This window comes from Lytechinus variegatus, chromosome 3, assembly GCF_018143015.1.
Source record: "Lytechinus variegatus isolate NC3 chromosome 3, Lvar_3.0, whole genome shotgun sequence".
Lineage (NCBI taxonomy): Eukaryota > Metazoa > Echinodermata > Echinoidea > Temnopleuroida > Toxopneustidae > Lytechinus > Lytechinus variegatus.
Window position 1 is genome coordinate 52,955,304 of NC_054742.1, and position 17,267 is coordinate 52,972,570.

Here is a 17,267-nt window from a genome sequence, read left to right on the forward strand (position 1 = left end):
TCATTTTATATTAAATCATTTTAATTTTGTTTAATTCAACGTAATTTCAGCAGAACTTTGTTCAGAGTTCAGACCAAATTAGCATTTACATTTTGTCTATGATCAGCGTACAGGATGAGTAACCGTGTGGCGGCAAAAGGGCACCCAGCCCGCCCAAAGACCCGGCCCCATGAATGCCCACGCAATTAACACAGCCCCCCAAAAAAATAATAGATAGATAGATAAATAAATAAATAAATAGATAAATAAATCTAAACTAAAGGTTCGCATACTTAGTTTAATTGGTTTAGTTTAGTTTAGTGTATTAACTCATTCACCCTCATAATGATTTCGTATTTTGTGATAGAGTGTGCTAAATCCCCTATCATTTTTTTTACCTGGATTTTTTGTTCAATATTTGAAATTAAAACAGGACCTAGGCCTCCTTATGTTCCAATCAATGCGCATTGATATCAAGGCCGATTTTACAAAGACCATCTCTGGTCTCTGCAAGTATAAGACCTTGATCTCCATCTCCTTAAGTAGCTCTTGGCCCAATGATTTCGCTTTCTAGAAATGGTTCTATGCATGGTCATCATTACAGTTTCATCCCTCTTCAAAAATATCCCAACGTCATCCTCCAGAGGCTCGATTAACATATTGCTCGTACCGTACTATTCCTATGAATTCCTTGTAACATTTAATGCTGTATTTACAGTTTGCGTTTGAACCCCCCCCCTCTTCTTATTCCTCGATCATAATTTAATGCTGTATTAATTTGCAGTTTTCGTATCACACCCCCCCCCCTCCCTCCTCCTCTTCTAGGTCTACCCGGGGGTCTCCCCCCCCCCCTCTCCACTCCGGCCGCTCTCTCTGCCTCTTCTCGTTCTCCCTCATCTCTACAAGGGCGTAGGCTGGGGATGCACGTGCTGTTCCCTCCCGCTGAGGCAGAGGAGTTCCGAGACTGGCAAGGAAAACGAAATTTGTACCCCTTCTTCCAGCATACCTTCTGCATTTAACAGCCAGTTTTCCAAACTTGAGTTCCACCTGCCCAAGATGTGCCGCCCCCAATATCACTTTAGTTCCACCTCCCCACAACCTCGTAGCCAGGATTTCATTTTGGAGGGGGCGATAAATGCACGCGAAGCGTGCCAACACTTACAGCCACTTACACCCACTTACAGCCACTTACACCCCCTAGGGAGGGGGAGTTTCCCCTCCCGCGCGAAGCGCGAAGCTTTTGGTGTTATTATTAAAGTGAAAAGGATCCGTCTCTCTTGTCTCTAGTATCAGCTCCAATTCAGTTGACAATATTGTGATTTTGAACTTTTTTTTCATGAACCTTGTTTTCAAAAGTGATAGTGAGCGAACGCATAAAAGGAATACAATGGAGGAAATTAAAATAACAATCTAAAGCGTTTTTTTTTTGCCGTGAAAAGGGGCCCCATTATAATGGTATTCTCAAAGATATATTGAATACTTCCCTTGGAAAGATCAGATTTGATTACAAACAATTTAGCGACAGTGCATAACTCGCAAAACAGAGGAGAAGTATATATAGTGTAAATGCCGGGAGGAAGATATTCCTCCCCGCGCAGAGCAATGAAACTCTGAAATTTCAAAGGGCGGACTTTTCATTAAATGCAAATGTCTTTAATACCCCATCGGCTTTAATTCAATTGATTTTCTAAGATTATTGAACTTCATTACAAGGAAAGTAGTGCGCAAAAAGTTGAAACTTAATTCTGTGATTGAAATTATATAAAAGGATGCCTAATTTCTTTGACTTATCCTGAAGCGCTTCACTTTGAATTATAAAGAAACTTAAGTGTCATTCAAATTTTCAAACTGAGTGCGCAAAACAGGACAGGAGATGAATGTGCATGGAAATGACATGAAGTTGAATAGAATTTGATAATAAATATTGTACTTTTTTATTTAATACGACACGAATTTTATACCTTCCTCTTTTTAAATTAGGAACCCGTTTACCCCCAAATTTATGGTTGGTTAGTAATGAGCTGAAAAGCGGACTCTATGGAGGTGACGGCAGAAATTGATATAAAGATTTTACCCGCCCAGAGCCGATCCGTCTAGAAGTTGCGCGATCAATTAAAAAAAGGATAACTTCATATACTTCGGCCTAACCTTACTCTAATTCCATGCCCTAATGTATACATTTTAACTTTAACTGGCAAGAAACACATCTAGCTGAGGTGGAAAAGCAGGGTTAGAGAAAGGATGGGAGAAACAATGGAGAACTTCAATATTATCATTTAACCGCGCACAGCGCGGAAGCAAAATTTACATATAAATTTAGAGCAAGAGTGAAGGAGTTTCTCTTTTGAGACAAAAAAATAAAGAATATAAAGAAAAAAAACGCAAAGCTACCTTTCTTCCCTTTCCTCCATTCCCTTTTCCTTTTCTCCTCTCTTTTTTTTTCTTTTTTGGGGGCGACCGCCCCCCTGGCTACGCGCCTGCCTCCCCATGCTCAAACAAGGCTACGCTCTTGCTAATTCTGATAATTATTTTCCTTGTTGGCTCTGTATTCATTATGGGGTTTGTTCCATTTTTATGTTACGCATAATACGTTTGTTAATTTTTTTTTTGGCTCTCTATACAGTGAGAATAAATCGTCACTCAGTGTCAGAAAAGAGTGACATTCGCCTGGTATAGCTCGATGATGATGATTATCAACATTCTAAGTCAACCCCTTCAACGGCTGGGATCCATTATTGCTAAAACGCTGGTGTTGATTTAACACCAACCTAGTCGGAAAACACCAGAGAAGTGTTTATGAAACAACACTACAACTTATATCGATAATATATTAAACGGGTACTCTAGGCTGGAAATAGTATGATTTGAACAGATAAACAAAAATCAAACGAACAAAACACTGAAAAATTATTTTGATAAAAATAGGATAAGGAACAACAAAGTTATGACGTTAAAGATTTGCATTATTACGGTGAAATAGTTCTATGCATGGAATGCACTGGCGTAAATCCGTGTTGATGGGTGTTGGGGTGGGGATGACTGAAATACTTTGGCATTTTTTTTTTGCAATCATGCTTTTAGATATGCAAGGAATTGTCATTGATATGTCCACAGTGGCGTACCCTGGGTCACGGCATGGGGGGGGGGCACCAGCAAAATTTTTAAATCACTGCATGAGTGAGCGCGCTCAGTTGCCAGGTATATTGACCTAATTTCAAGGACAATAAGAATATGCATCTCCCTGATCATATAATGCGAGCGCGAAGCGCGAGCTGATTTTTTTTTATATTTACACCTGAAAAGGGACATTATAATCAAATTTGTGTAATCATGATAGGTATACCTGTCTCACTAAACAGAAAGAGAAACAATGCGAGCGCGAAGCGCGAGCTGAAGTTTTCGTATATTTTTACCCCAAACAGCGAGATTTTAAGGAATACATTTTAGGAATCCATTAAGAGTATGCATATCTCACCATAGTCATCTAATGCGAGTGCCAAGCGCTTGCTGATTTTATTAGAATTACATCTGAACACATGAAACACTTTTTGTAGTCATTGCAATCATGATTATCATACCATCTCACTAATCAAATATTGCGAGCGCGAAGCGCGAGCTGAAAACTTAGATAATTCAGACCTGAAGTGGGTATACTAAGGTTTCTTTGTAGGAATTAACTAGGACCATACGTATTTCATTAACAAAATGATGCGAGCGCGAAAAGCGAGCTGAAAATTTTTTATATTCAGATCAGAAGAAGGGACATTTTGAGGACTGATTTTAGGAATTCATGAAGAGCAGACATATCTCACCAATCCATTAATGCGAACGTAATTACGGACAGGATGTGTTTCATAATGTACGAAGACCTTAACACGGGGCAATCACTTTTTGAGTCATGAAAAAGAAACATAATTATGTCACTACACAAAACAATGATAACTCAAGTGCGAGGAAATATATTTGATGTATATTGACTTGAAAACGGGATGCTTTAGTACTTCAGGATTATGCAGAAAATGCGAGCACTAGGAACAATGAAGACGTAGGCCCTGGGCAAATTATGTTTCATAAAGATGATAAAAATGTTTCTTATGCAATGCAACATAACAATGAATGATATTTTCTTTTTTCCCATTACGTTTCTCTTCCTTTCTCCCCTTTTCCCCGTTTTTTTTTTGTTGTCAGACGATGTGGGGGGGGGGGGACGTGCTCCCATCCCCTCGTAGTTACGCCAATGTATGTCCATATGGCAAATACCCCTCCAATATTATTGTCTTTTTTTACCCCTTAATGGTTTTATTAGAGATTACATTTTAAAAAAATGACATTCCATCTTAACCCCTTCCCAAAGACCCCAACATTGATGAATGGGAAGAAACGGGGGTTTCTCTTCAATGTTATAATAAGGACATAAGTATTTCGTTTGGAAATGGTGAACTGGCTCTTTATTTGCATTGTATGATTCAATAATATTGTTTTACTTGTTAAGCGGTATTTGAGGAAGAATTTTCACCAATAAAACAATTATCTCTTTGATTTTTTTTTCATTTCTTTCGTAAAAAGTGGGGGGATGATTGTACAGGTCATCCCCCCCTTCTCGAAAAGTGTGGGGGTGGATATATCCCCCATCCCCCCGGGATTTACGCCAGTGAAATCTTGATATTTGTTTTTAATTCTTTGCTATAACTTTGTTATTTGTCATCAAATTTAATGAAAATTTCAGTATTTTGCAGAGCTTTATTTATATAGATATAAATATTTTCAGTCCGGAGTGACCCTTTAACACTAACTGGTGTTGTACTCTTATACCTGATATGACAGCACAACTCCAAAACAAGTGTTTTATCATCACTATTCTGGTGTTCTCCTCCAGCCTATATGAGAAACTTGTGTTAGATTTCACAACGGCGTTTTTTTTTCAAACAAGTAATATGAGGTTTACCGAAAAACAAGCTTCTTTCAATTTCTGTTTCAAAAATGATAGTCATAAAATGTCATTTAATCTTGCTATAGATTCATCGAGACCCTTTCTGGGGGGGGGGTGTTGCACTAGATGGGGCTAGGAATCTTGATTCCCCCAATAGTTCCACGATCAACAGCAACACAAGATTTCTAAAAATGAATGAATAAACAAACCTGCAGAGGGGGTGAAATATAAAACCTTAAAAGTGTGTATTGTTTTCTGAATATTTTGTCAAAGACTATCACCAGGGTAGGAGGAGCGCAGATGAAAGTGTGTCTGATAATTTTCTTCATGAATAGGTCCATGATTTTCTTGTAACTAACTGTACTAGCAGAATGTGGGATCAGTGACTGTATAGAACGTGTTTTCGTGTTTTTTTTTCTCAGGATTAAAAAGCCGTTTGATTATCATGGTGATTAAGTTTATTAAAACTTTTTCGAAAGGGATTTCTGATTATCAATGAAGCATGTAGGCTATATCATTTTTTTGGGAAAATAATGATAGTTTAAGTCGTACAACTTGCATTGTGGTCTATTCTGGCGCTAATTGTAATGTGTTAAAGATGATAGAAAATTTTCCGCTAAATTGATTTTGTTTGTCGAACCGATCCTCGGAAAATTTCCTCGCGAAAGATACTTGTTATGACTTAAAAAAAACACAAAAATAATACATTATCACTGAATAAGAGTGAGAGGGGCCATTTTGCCTTCCCGAGTTCATTGTAAGATGAGAGGCCAAATGCCATTTTAAGCATGAATAATATTGTTCGTTGAATAGAATTCACTTATCTTCTTAGTATTTTATGCGTAAAACTATATGTACATTATATTGGCATAACAAATGAAGGAGTATCAACTTCATGACGAAAATGCGCAGATTAAAAAAAATATTACTTCACGAAGGGCACATTTCATTTCGGACAAAAAAAAATCGTTTTTTTTTTACTGTGACATTTTTGAGGCAAGTCCCCACGGGTAACATTCGTAATTCCGAAGGTTCGTTATTTCATTTTCGGACTAACAAACCCTGTTTTGTTTTCGGATTAACGAAACTTCGGAATAACGCCACAAATGTTCGGATTAACGAACCCTTTTTCATTTTCGGATTAATGAACATGGAGGTATATATAGGCAATTTATGTGTTTTGGAATAAGGAACCTACGGAATTACGAACCTTTTGAATTACGAAGTGTAACCAGTTCCCACGTCCCCCTGCCATCCCCCATGCAGCCCCTGCAGAAAGGAAAGAACGCTAATTGCCATTAGTGTCGATCGGTATTCTTGGTTGGGGGGATGATTGACACAAATGTTCTTGTGGATGGGGATCTCTCAACATTACCCCCACTAAAATCACAAGTTAGGACATTTGGGAGTGGTTGATATGCATGGTGTTCTTGGAAATTCCTTCATTGTTGTAGTGTACTATACTTGTATAATTTTTTTTTAAAATTCAATTTGTGTTACAAGTAAGCCTATTCTAAACTCATACCGAGAAAAAATGACAAAAATTGACTGGACCATGTACATAGTGATCTGTTTATTGAGCATGATGTATACACAGGGGCGTCAATCCATTTTTCAGATGGGGGGGGGCAAAATTATGAATCAACGTTCCAAAGGCGCTCGATCACAATAGATATATATAACTCATGAGAAAGAGACACATATCTCACCTTCACCAACAATGCGAGCGCGAAGCGCGAGCTAAATTTTTTTAGTATGTCATGAAAACAGGAAAAATGTACCTGTTTAGGTTTGTTTGTAGTAACTCATGAGGAGGGTCGATACATGTATCTCACTAGAGAGCGAGCTGAAATTTCTTTATATTCTGACCTGAAAGCTTGATATTCTAAGCATTTTTGGTACCAATGATTAAGATGGGTATCTAGAAGAACAATAGATGCGAGCGCGAGCTGAAAATTTTGATATTTTGATCTGGAAAAAAAGGACACTTTAATGGAAGATATATATCCAACAAAAGATTATTGCAAAATCAAAGTTCTTTTGAGGTTTAGAATTGAAAACGGGACATTATATTCACCTATATAATCATGAAAGTATGGGGTTTTGGTACATGATGCGAGCGCGAAGCGCGAGCTGAAAATTTTTATATCCCAATCTGAATAGCAGACATTTTGAGCACGATTTTAAATCAAAATCGAGTTGGTATCTCAATCTCGCTAGCTGATTTCAGTGTAGCATTACAATCTTATTTTATTTTTTCGTTGCACATGCGGAATTATTGGGGGGGGGGGGCAAAACGATGTTTGCCCCCCAATAATTTCATTGGTGGGGCGATCGCCCCCTCCCCCCCCACCCAGGATCGACGCCTCTGTGTATACAACTTCTCTCTTAAATCTAACCTGACTGGCAATATCTTTATTCTTCTTATAATGCATGATGATAAAATGCAGATTCGGACCAATAAAGACTAGCACAAATTACAACCTGTGTGGCTTCTCGTGCGCCATCGGGCTTACCGTCATTCCTTTTGCCACCCTTTTACTCCCGTTTATTTTTCCACCCTTTTGAGTTAATGATTTATTTAAATTAATTTATTCACTAATGGTGGGATGGAACACCCTATCAACAAAAGTTGATTTTCGTTGGGACCTTTTATTCATGTGTTAAAAAATATCAGATACATAGACATATTCATTTTTTTTTCATCTTGAACCTCCACCCATCTGTTTAATAGTCCTGAAAAAGAATGTTTTTATTTAATAACAATATACACAAATTGCGAGGGAAACAAACTGATTGATGGCATACTATAATCATCATGATCAAACTTTTCATTTTTTCATCATCATTATTATAATTTTTCTACCCTAAATTATTGGGGGGGATGATAATACAGGCCATCCCCCCACTTGAAATATTGGGGGGGATATATATCCCCCCATCCCCCCCGTGATCGACACCCATGCTAATTGCAATTACATTACATTAACAGCCTAGAATTCTGAATAGCGAAGAAAAGGGGCATTATTTAAAAGTGAATAATGGTATATTCATTGGCAAAACAGTGGGGAACTTGGTCATAGGTATAAGGGGCGCACTGCAGAAGAAGAATTTCACTATGAAAAAATGAGATAAATGAGTCAACAAATTTTGAAAAGCATACTAGCAGAAGGAAACTGAACACTGAATAAGGAAACGGGCTGATCAGAAGAGCAACTTTTCAAATACGAGAATGGACACTTATAACAAGACAAAGGGGCTCCCGTTGAAACATAAACGGGTCCTTCTAAGATGAAAGGGACACTGCAACACGTTTGTAAGGGATTTTGTATTTCTTGCCTAAAAAGAGACACATTTTAGGGCTTCAAAACTTGGGGGTATTGTGCCCCGCCCCCAGGATCACTGCCCCTGTCTTTCACACTATATAGATTTTTTATTTGAAAACGTCAAATTTTGGATCATATTTCCCTCGCAATTTTTTTTTATCGATATTCTCCCAATTTACGTCAAATTTCGAGCTTTTTTTCATCACCGGTGAGCTAAATACCCGAGAATCGATCTAGCCGTTGCTCGTCAGACAAATTTTAGTATTCATCTATGTTTTTGTGTATAAAGAGCTAATAAAAGATAGATAGAAAAGGTACACCCTCAAAAAGCAGAAAGGGTTGGTTTTGATTCGGTTGTTTAGATAGATCACAGCTAGAAACAAAGAAGATAATTTTGTATTTTCATACATGATATTAGTTTACGATCGATAATACAAGGAAGAACCATCATCCGTACCTCAAACCTTCTAGACCAGGATATAGTATAGACATACAATTCAATATCCATGCATGGTACCAGCATATCAACAACAAGAGTGAATATGACTTGTGTCCATCAATATTGATTTATAATAATATTTATAGGACAAGACTAAACAAACATATATATAGCAATTATTTTAGAGTTTAGACATGTTAAATAGTAAATCATATTTTGAAAAAGCACACGGCACTTGACCCGAATGAGTGAGCTTGAATTACTCGCCTCTGATAGTGACAACTTTAATATTCCTATATTCTTTGAACGAAATAGTACCGTAATTACGAACAAAGAAAGCACCAGTAGATGTCCGAGGGTATATAATTTATGGTGAGCCTAGTTATTGTTTAGCTGCCCTGTGAAACATTATATTAATTCTTTTTAAAAATTCGAATTTATTATCAGATATAAGAAATAGCAAATCAATGATGTGGAGCTCATCCGGCATCTCGCAACGAGGTTTACAATTTTAATTTCAGCCCAGTTGAAACGGTAGTGAATTACTTTGGTGACATAGATTGAGGATATAGAATAGAAAATTGATGAAGAAATGACATAGAAGCATTTTTTTGTGATCTATGAATAAATTCGTATAAATTGAGCATACATAATTTTCTACTCCAAATTTAAATATTCTGTGTAGAAGTTTGGTGAACCTCATGAAGCTCTACCAAATGTAAGAAAAAAAATCAAAATCGGTCAACAAATAAAGAATAAGAAGCATTTTATGTGAATTTTTAAAAGTATGCATCAATTAATTTTGCATAAATTAACATTCAAATTGTTTTAGTCAAAATTTCAAAATTCTGTGTAGAAGTTTGGTGGACCTCATAAAGCTCTACCAAAATGCGCATAATTTAGCATATTTAATGAGTTTCGAAATTCTGTGTAGAAATTTTGAATCCCTCACCTAGTGCTATCATATAAAGCAAACAGAATTGAAATCGGACTTGAAATGGCGAAGAAGAAGCATTTTGAAATTGTGGACGGACGACGGACGCCACGGCATAAGCTCATCTGGCCCTTCGGGCTAAAAATCATACACAGATTTTGTTCTGAAGTTACCATCTAAAAGCTTTTACAAGTCATGACTGGAGATAAAGATTGAAAGTAGGGTAAAGATGTCAAAAAAAGCAATGGGGAGCCTGATAATATATTTTTGGGTTCTTGTTATAAATAGAACAATTTGACAAGGATGGAATGATGGTATTGATAATAACCATGCATGACGATGATGATGATGACATTAATGGAAATAATAATAATAATAATGATGATGATACTGGTGGTGATACTACCACTATTTCAACTACTACTACTACTACTACTACTACTACTACTTCTACTATTACTGATAATAATAACAATAATGATACTAATAATAACAATAATAATGAATAAATAAATAGATAAATAATAAATAAATAGATAATTAATTAAATAAATGAATATAAAACAATAATGATAATTCTTCCATACCAAGATCTTCACAATCAACTGGGCAGAGGGCCGCTATCTCCCGATCACGAGGCGGGCGGAAAAAATATAGAGATCTTAGATGGTACGTTAACAGCTAGAACAATCTATCAGAGAGGTTTTTTTACGTTAGTAATAAACAAATAAAGCTTTATATAAAAACGATAATATCGGTACGACCATCACAATAACAAAATCCAGCAAGAATCAATTCATGACATATAGGATGACGGTTATAGTAAATTTTTCAAAGATTTTAATTATCTTAATAATAGTCCAATATAATGCAAATTTTTTAATACAATTTTTAAGGCGTGTGCAAACCGACGTCAAATTTTCACATCCGCATACACAATTCATAAATAACACAAAGAATGCTACCCTCACGCAGAGCGGGAAGTGGCTAATTTATTTCAGGGTAATATTAATAACGGAAACACAAGAGAATAAACTAATTAACGTTAGTTTGATCCTTTTGTAGATTTTTTCTCCTCTTCCCGCCCCCCCCCTATGTCGTAAATAAATTTCCTCTGTATTTTTTTATACATTGTGTTTGAGTCAACTTGGCCTTGTTCCACATTCAAAATTTTAATGTTATGCCATAGAACAAAATAACAGTAAGCTAATGAAATACCCTCCATTCTTTTAATAAAGCGATGATAATAATGATCCAATCCAATATGGATTCAATGATGGACGTGACTTTGGCAAGATGGCTATTATTCAAAATGGGCCTATGAAGGACGAAAAAGGCCATTCGTCATCAGGAAAAAGGGGCCCACTATGTTTATGATTCATAATCTTGACTGGTTGATCATGCTGTTTAGATAACAACCTGCTACTCCTTACAAGATAAGAGATAAGAAACACGACTAACAGAATGTCTAGAGAGTGTCTATAGTAATTATTGTAACCCTAATCTATTTTGGTCCAGCATATAACGCCCGAGAAGACTGTCAGCCTTTTTTTCAGTGGCAAGTCAGTTACTGGTGACTACAACTATCATTTCATCATTTCCGGTGTTGACATCTGCATAGAAGATCAATCCCGAAGATCATTGCTCTATTGTATGGTCATCGAGCATCTATTCGGTAATGTTGGCGTCAATTGGGCTTGGGCACCTGGATTCTTCCACACACGTGTCGCTGTCTTGAGAAAGAAGTCGCTGACCACGGGGACATCGGCAATCCATGAAGCATCTCCTCGGGCAGGCGGGAATTTTGAACCCACACACCAGGTTCTGACAGTAACCGCAGTTTGTCCACTCTTGATTTCCTGGGCAACTCCGTCCAACATTCCTGTCCTTGTTGGGGCGCATCTTGCGCCTGCCCTCAGAGCATGCTGGAGGAGAACAGATAAGAAGATAAAAAGAAAATGTTTTTGTTTTAATTTGTAATACCTAGTCCCCACTCTCACGATTCTGGAAATGGATATGAAATGGATTCTGGAAATGGAAATAAAATGATTGGAAATGAAATATTGAATTGAATTGAATTGAATTCGTAACACGATGGAAACCGCGGTCTACATCGTATAGAGTTATCGTAGTTAACCGGTTCGATCTTGAGGTCAGTCGTATAACGATCGGGGTGATTGTTAAATAAATTATTTGGACAGGTCAAACAGTTTCTCGATTAGCCGCTACAAAACGCCATTCGTACCGGAGACCACGACAGGACTGGGAACGTAGTATAAGAAACTGAATAAAATGCTGATGCCAAACGCACTGAGTCGTTATATTCAATGTAACACCTTCGATAATTAGATGTTCATCGTCCAGCATGTGAAGCTGATATGTTATTAGGATGGTTATTAGATGTGTCCCTGGAGGTTGTGCTTGTTTGAGGTAGGGGTGTCGATCCCGGCACAGTATGTGTCAAAATCTAATAATATTCATCACAACAATTAGGCCTAATTCTAAAATGTATACTCTTACTATTCGAATTTGAATATGTTATCGCTTGGAGATTTGGACGTTGTATCTAAGCCTCTGAATTGTGATTAATTATGTTTATCGATTATTCTGAAGTATTAATACAGATTTCCCGGTGTAAAATTATTTAAATGTGAGCATCCTCTTTACATGCAGGAGAAGAGGACCCCCTCCCCATTCCTATAAAGTAAAATACTTATCATTAACATCGAGTTTTCGGATTCGCCTTCGAATAAGAATATCTATAACAATATTTTGTTTCTCCCTCTATCACTATCGGTCCATCCATTCCATTCAAGCTCAAAAAAAAAAATATTTCCGGTTTATTTGTCACCCAACAAATGCAAGAAGCATTTATGTCTCGATGCCACGCCTATTATTGAAAACTAAACATTACATACATATATACTATCAATAATTCCAAAAACATATAAGTTTATGAAAGTATGCCATAATGCCATTTTTTTTCTTCAAAGAATTTTCTTTCGGTCGTTATGCTCTCCATCTCTCTCTCTCTCACACACCCTCCCTCACGAGAAATTGATATAATTGTGTGTAGAGAAATCATGGACCCCTCCCGGGACCCCTCCATCTACAATTTAATCCTGGCTGTAAATTTACACCCCCCCCCCCGACCTTTCCTCTTCGTGAAAGAAATCAACCCCCGTTTGATCGTTGTTCGAAGGGTTATGATATTGGAGGCCAATAATCATGAACACGACGATGTGTACTAATCAGGTTGTAAAGGTGGATCTCCGTGGGGTGCTTTGCTGACTGTCCAAGCCCAACATATTGTTTTTTTCGCCTTATGTCACCATGATTGTTAATAATATTCGGCAGAGGGTACACGACTACACGTTTTTCCTAGTACAAATCATAAGTTTTTAATCACTAATAGATTAACAATCCTAAATGCTAATAAGATGAAGCTGAAAAGTCAGGAATTCTAAAGTGTAACAGTCAGTTGGGTGTTTCAGAAAGCTGTTCGCAAGTTAAGAGCGACTATGAAAACGACTGGTAAATCTTTCTTGCGCGCTAAGTAATCAACCAAAGGTGAATATCACCACAAGAAAGCCAATCTAAACCATAGAGATATAGCCTATACTAATAACGCAAAATAGTAATGTATCTCTATGCTCTATAAACTTACTAAAAGCGTTGCTTTCCGAAACAGCCCCCAGAATAGACACGCCCTAAACGACACTAATGATCATTCGTTATTCTTGGTGTTTGGGTGCTGGTTGTAGTTCCCTTGTTTCGTTTCGTTTCTTGTGACAAACGCATATTTTTGAGGACGTACAGGTTTTAAATCCCCCAAACCCCGGTTGCTCAAAGTTCATGAGGCTTTAGTTTTTGCATGACGTAGTTTGACATTGAATAAGCCGTAAATAAAATAGCAATTCCGTGATGTGCCCTCTAATAGTCTATTTTTCGACGAAGAATATTGATGGGTGTTATACATTAGAGTTGTATAATCAATGTCCGCCAATAAGGTACTCCCAAAAGTAGGAACCAACTATGACTATGAAGAACCCCCACCCCGTCTTATGCAACCCGACACCACATCCGAATAAACTTGGATTGTCTAAATTAAAGCATTATTATGATACCTGTACATGCGATCCGGATTTCAACGAATAAGTTAAAGCTATTCTTATGCACGCTATATAATATAATACTACCTAACCTGCATCTATACTAAATAACCAATAGCAACTTGGCCGGTAAACAGTCCTCTAAATTTGTTTACTTTGCCATGAGAACCAATGCAAACGGAAGACAGGTTCATGGTTTGATGACGCAATAATTGATGTACTAAACAGTCGTTTGCTTCCGATAATTCACCGGAAGATGATTGTTGAGTGGGCATTGTGCATTCAAAATGAAACAAAGCCAATGAAAGCAAAATAAATAAAATCAAACACAAACGAGCATTGAGACCCGACGACACTGTATATACCTGCAAATATATTATATCCTCGAAGTAAGTCGTGCAAATCAATTAAATAACATTTATTCATTATTTTGTTATATAATGATTCATCTGTTATCACTTTAATAAAAATATAAGTTCCCCGATAAGTTCTTATCGTATTATCTATTTATTATTTTTTTGCATTTCCTCATTTACCTATGCATTTACTTATTCGGCAACCTTGTAACGATCAGAACCTAAAATGATAAGTACTTTGCTATCTTTTGACTCTATTCAAAAACGTGAAATGATTCACGTGATTCACCATATAATAAAACTATATGTCACTTTGCTATATAAACATAATGTCCTATGTTGAGGATTAAGATATTAAGCTGAAATGAAAACTAAAAGTATGATAACAAGCCCGTATCTCCGAGACGCAGCATTGTGCGTTCTGTTTGTGTCCCCTTTATGATATACACACTTTTTTTTACCATGTTTTATTAAGGATTTCATTCAAATGAATTACATAAACTCCAGATAAATACAAAAAATTACAAATCTTCATTTTATACCAACAAGGATATGCAAAAAAAATAAAAACATATATTTTTGCCAAAAACTGAAGGACGGAATGAAATTCCTTAAAATCATACTTTTAAATAAAAAAAATTACTTAACTGAGCCCCCAACCCTCTATGTATTTTAATAATAAGTAATATTAAATGACTAAATGATTTGCAGGAAAACAGAAATCAACCTACATGTATTATCACTTCACACACTCATCCATCCACGCATCCTCCCCCTCAAACAAACACACACACAAACACACACACACACGCATCCTCACAACCAGAGTCATCTTGACAATCATTTATTATGATTATAACAAGAGTTCAAAGTCTGTAAGATATTGCAGTGACAGATGTTCACATCATGATAATGCATGTATATAAATATTGATATAATATAAAAGAAAGCTGTGCATAAAGAGCCTATTGTATCTTACTTCAAAAGTGCACTTGTACTGAGTGGAAGTGTATGAGCATATTCCCCACAAATTGATTGAAGAAATGAAAAAAAAATAAAACTAATATATAATTCAAATAGGGAAATATATATATTTTTTAAAACATACAACAAACAATAATGGTTCAGTAGAGGTGCGACGACGACGACGATGATGATGATGAATATGATAATGATGACGATGGTGATAATGAAAATCGGAAAATGGGGTAGAATAAACAACAACTTTAGGCGATCCTATAAGACAACTTGTTACGTCAGACATATTCCCATCCTGTTCCCGAAAGAAATGATTAATTAAAACACTTTGCTTTTCTCACTGTCTCCTTCTTTTTCTCCCCACCCCATTCCCACACTTATTTTCTATTTCATTTCCAACATAAAACTCACACAAAGTGACGTGTATACAATATACCGTAAATATAAATACTATATAATACATACCACTGAGCAGTACCACAAAAAGGGCGACCAGGATTACTGTTTTCGGAATCGTCATTTTCATTCTTGATGATATCACTAAATTGAAAAAGATTCCTGATAAATTTGAAGAAAATTGCAGGATTTGATAGCAACAGAGAATCGATGGAAGTGATAAGGTATTCAAGATCTACGTGCAAATAGAGACTGACTGTTTCCAGCGATGCGATCCTATTAATATGAGAAACGACCTATAATGGACATACGTCACAACCATAAATTCAACAGAGATTACAATTAACCTTCGGTCATTATGAGGCCGGGAACGGTTTGAGTTTCGCTTCCCTGAACAAAACAAAACAAATTACTGACTAGATCATTATTCTGATTAAGAATATGCACTCTCACTTGCTGTTTTAAGTTACTAAAATAGAATTAAAATTTTATTTTTCTGCTGCGAGCAAGAACCTGTATTAAGATTTTTTTTTGGGGGGGGGTGGGGCGGTTGGTTATCCAATGGTTTAAGAGAACAAATTCAGGGTAATAGTAAAAGAACGAAAAATAGTAGGCCTAGTACAAACGCTGAGGTGAAGACAAGTGCTTTCCATAACACATCTTTGTCTTTGTTCGATATAATGTCTGGCTTATACTAGGCCTTTTCACAGAGCATATCTATGAAAATGTCTGTTAAATAATATATTCTATTTCTACTCACTGTCGTCTCAGCTTAAGAGTTGTGCAAGTAAAATTGATGAAAAGAAGGCAAAACAATTTAACTAATTTTGAATAAATTTGCACAAATTACGTAATTGCTATAATCTGCAGATCGTAATTAGGGGTTAACCATAGTCATACAAGTTGATATTAAGCAAAATGATTTCAGTGAAAAGGGATATAGTTTACCAAATAAAGAAGCAAGCTCTATATTGACAATGATATTCATACGATAGAAATGTTTTTAGCTTTTTATTAATCCTTCGATGCTATAGACCGCATATTTAATCAGTTTATCTATTATCCAGATTATTGAATCAGATGTATCGTTTTAGATTGATTCCGTAATTATTTACATGGATTTGAACAAAATGTTTAATTTGAAATCTTATGTCACAACTGAAAAAAACCTGTAGTGTTCCTCAGGGTTAGATTCTTGGCCCATAGATTTTTATTATGTTCATCAGGGGAGGAATCATCTAGGATTTTCCAAGGGGGCACATTTTGTAGAGGAAAATAAAATAGGTTTTCAACCAAAAGTTTGGTACATTTCGTCCACGAAAAACAATTGACCAGCAAAAAAAAAGGGGGATCATCGCTTTCAAAAGGGGAGGCACATTTGTATTTTTGACGGCATTTTTACAAGCGAAAAAAAAATAGGTTTTCAACCAAAAATTTGGAACGTTTCGTCCACGAATAAAAATTAACTAGCCAAAAAAAAGTGTCCTCGCTTTCAAAAGTGGGGGGGGGGGCACACTTGTATCTTTAACGGCATTTTTACATTACAAATTTTAATTGTGCCTCTCAAGGGGGCACGAGCCGGCTGTGCCGATCCGCCAGTGCTGTTCATCAACAGCTTGAATAAATCTTCAAATTTAATTTCGTTTATCACGTATGCACAGGACACCAATCATTCCATTTCATACAAAAACTTACAAAATCTTTGTCAGGAATTGCCCCTTAATATTGAAAATGAATTCCCTGTCATTAACTTTATCAAGCATGGATAAATCAAAGAATTAGAAATAATTCACTTCCAATACATACATTTACAATGT

At 36.3% G+C, this 17,267-nt stretch overlaps 1 long non-coding RNA gene across 1 annotated transcript; it reads right to left on the reverse strand.

Moving 5' to 3' along the window:
• Positions 1 to 10,419: 10,419 nt before the first annotated feature.
• Positions 10,420 to 15,830, reverse strand: LOC121411346. Its single transcript, XR_005969452.1, has 2 exons — positions 15,520 to 15,830; positions 10,420 to 11,533 (listed from the first exon to the last, which is right to left on the reverse strand). It is a non-coding gene; the product is annotated as an uncharacterized LOC121411346 (long non-coding RNA).
• Between the last annotated feature and the right edge of the window lie 1,437 nt (positions 15,831 to 17,267).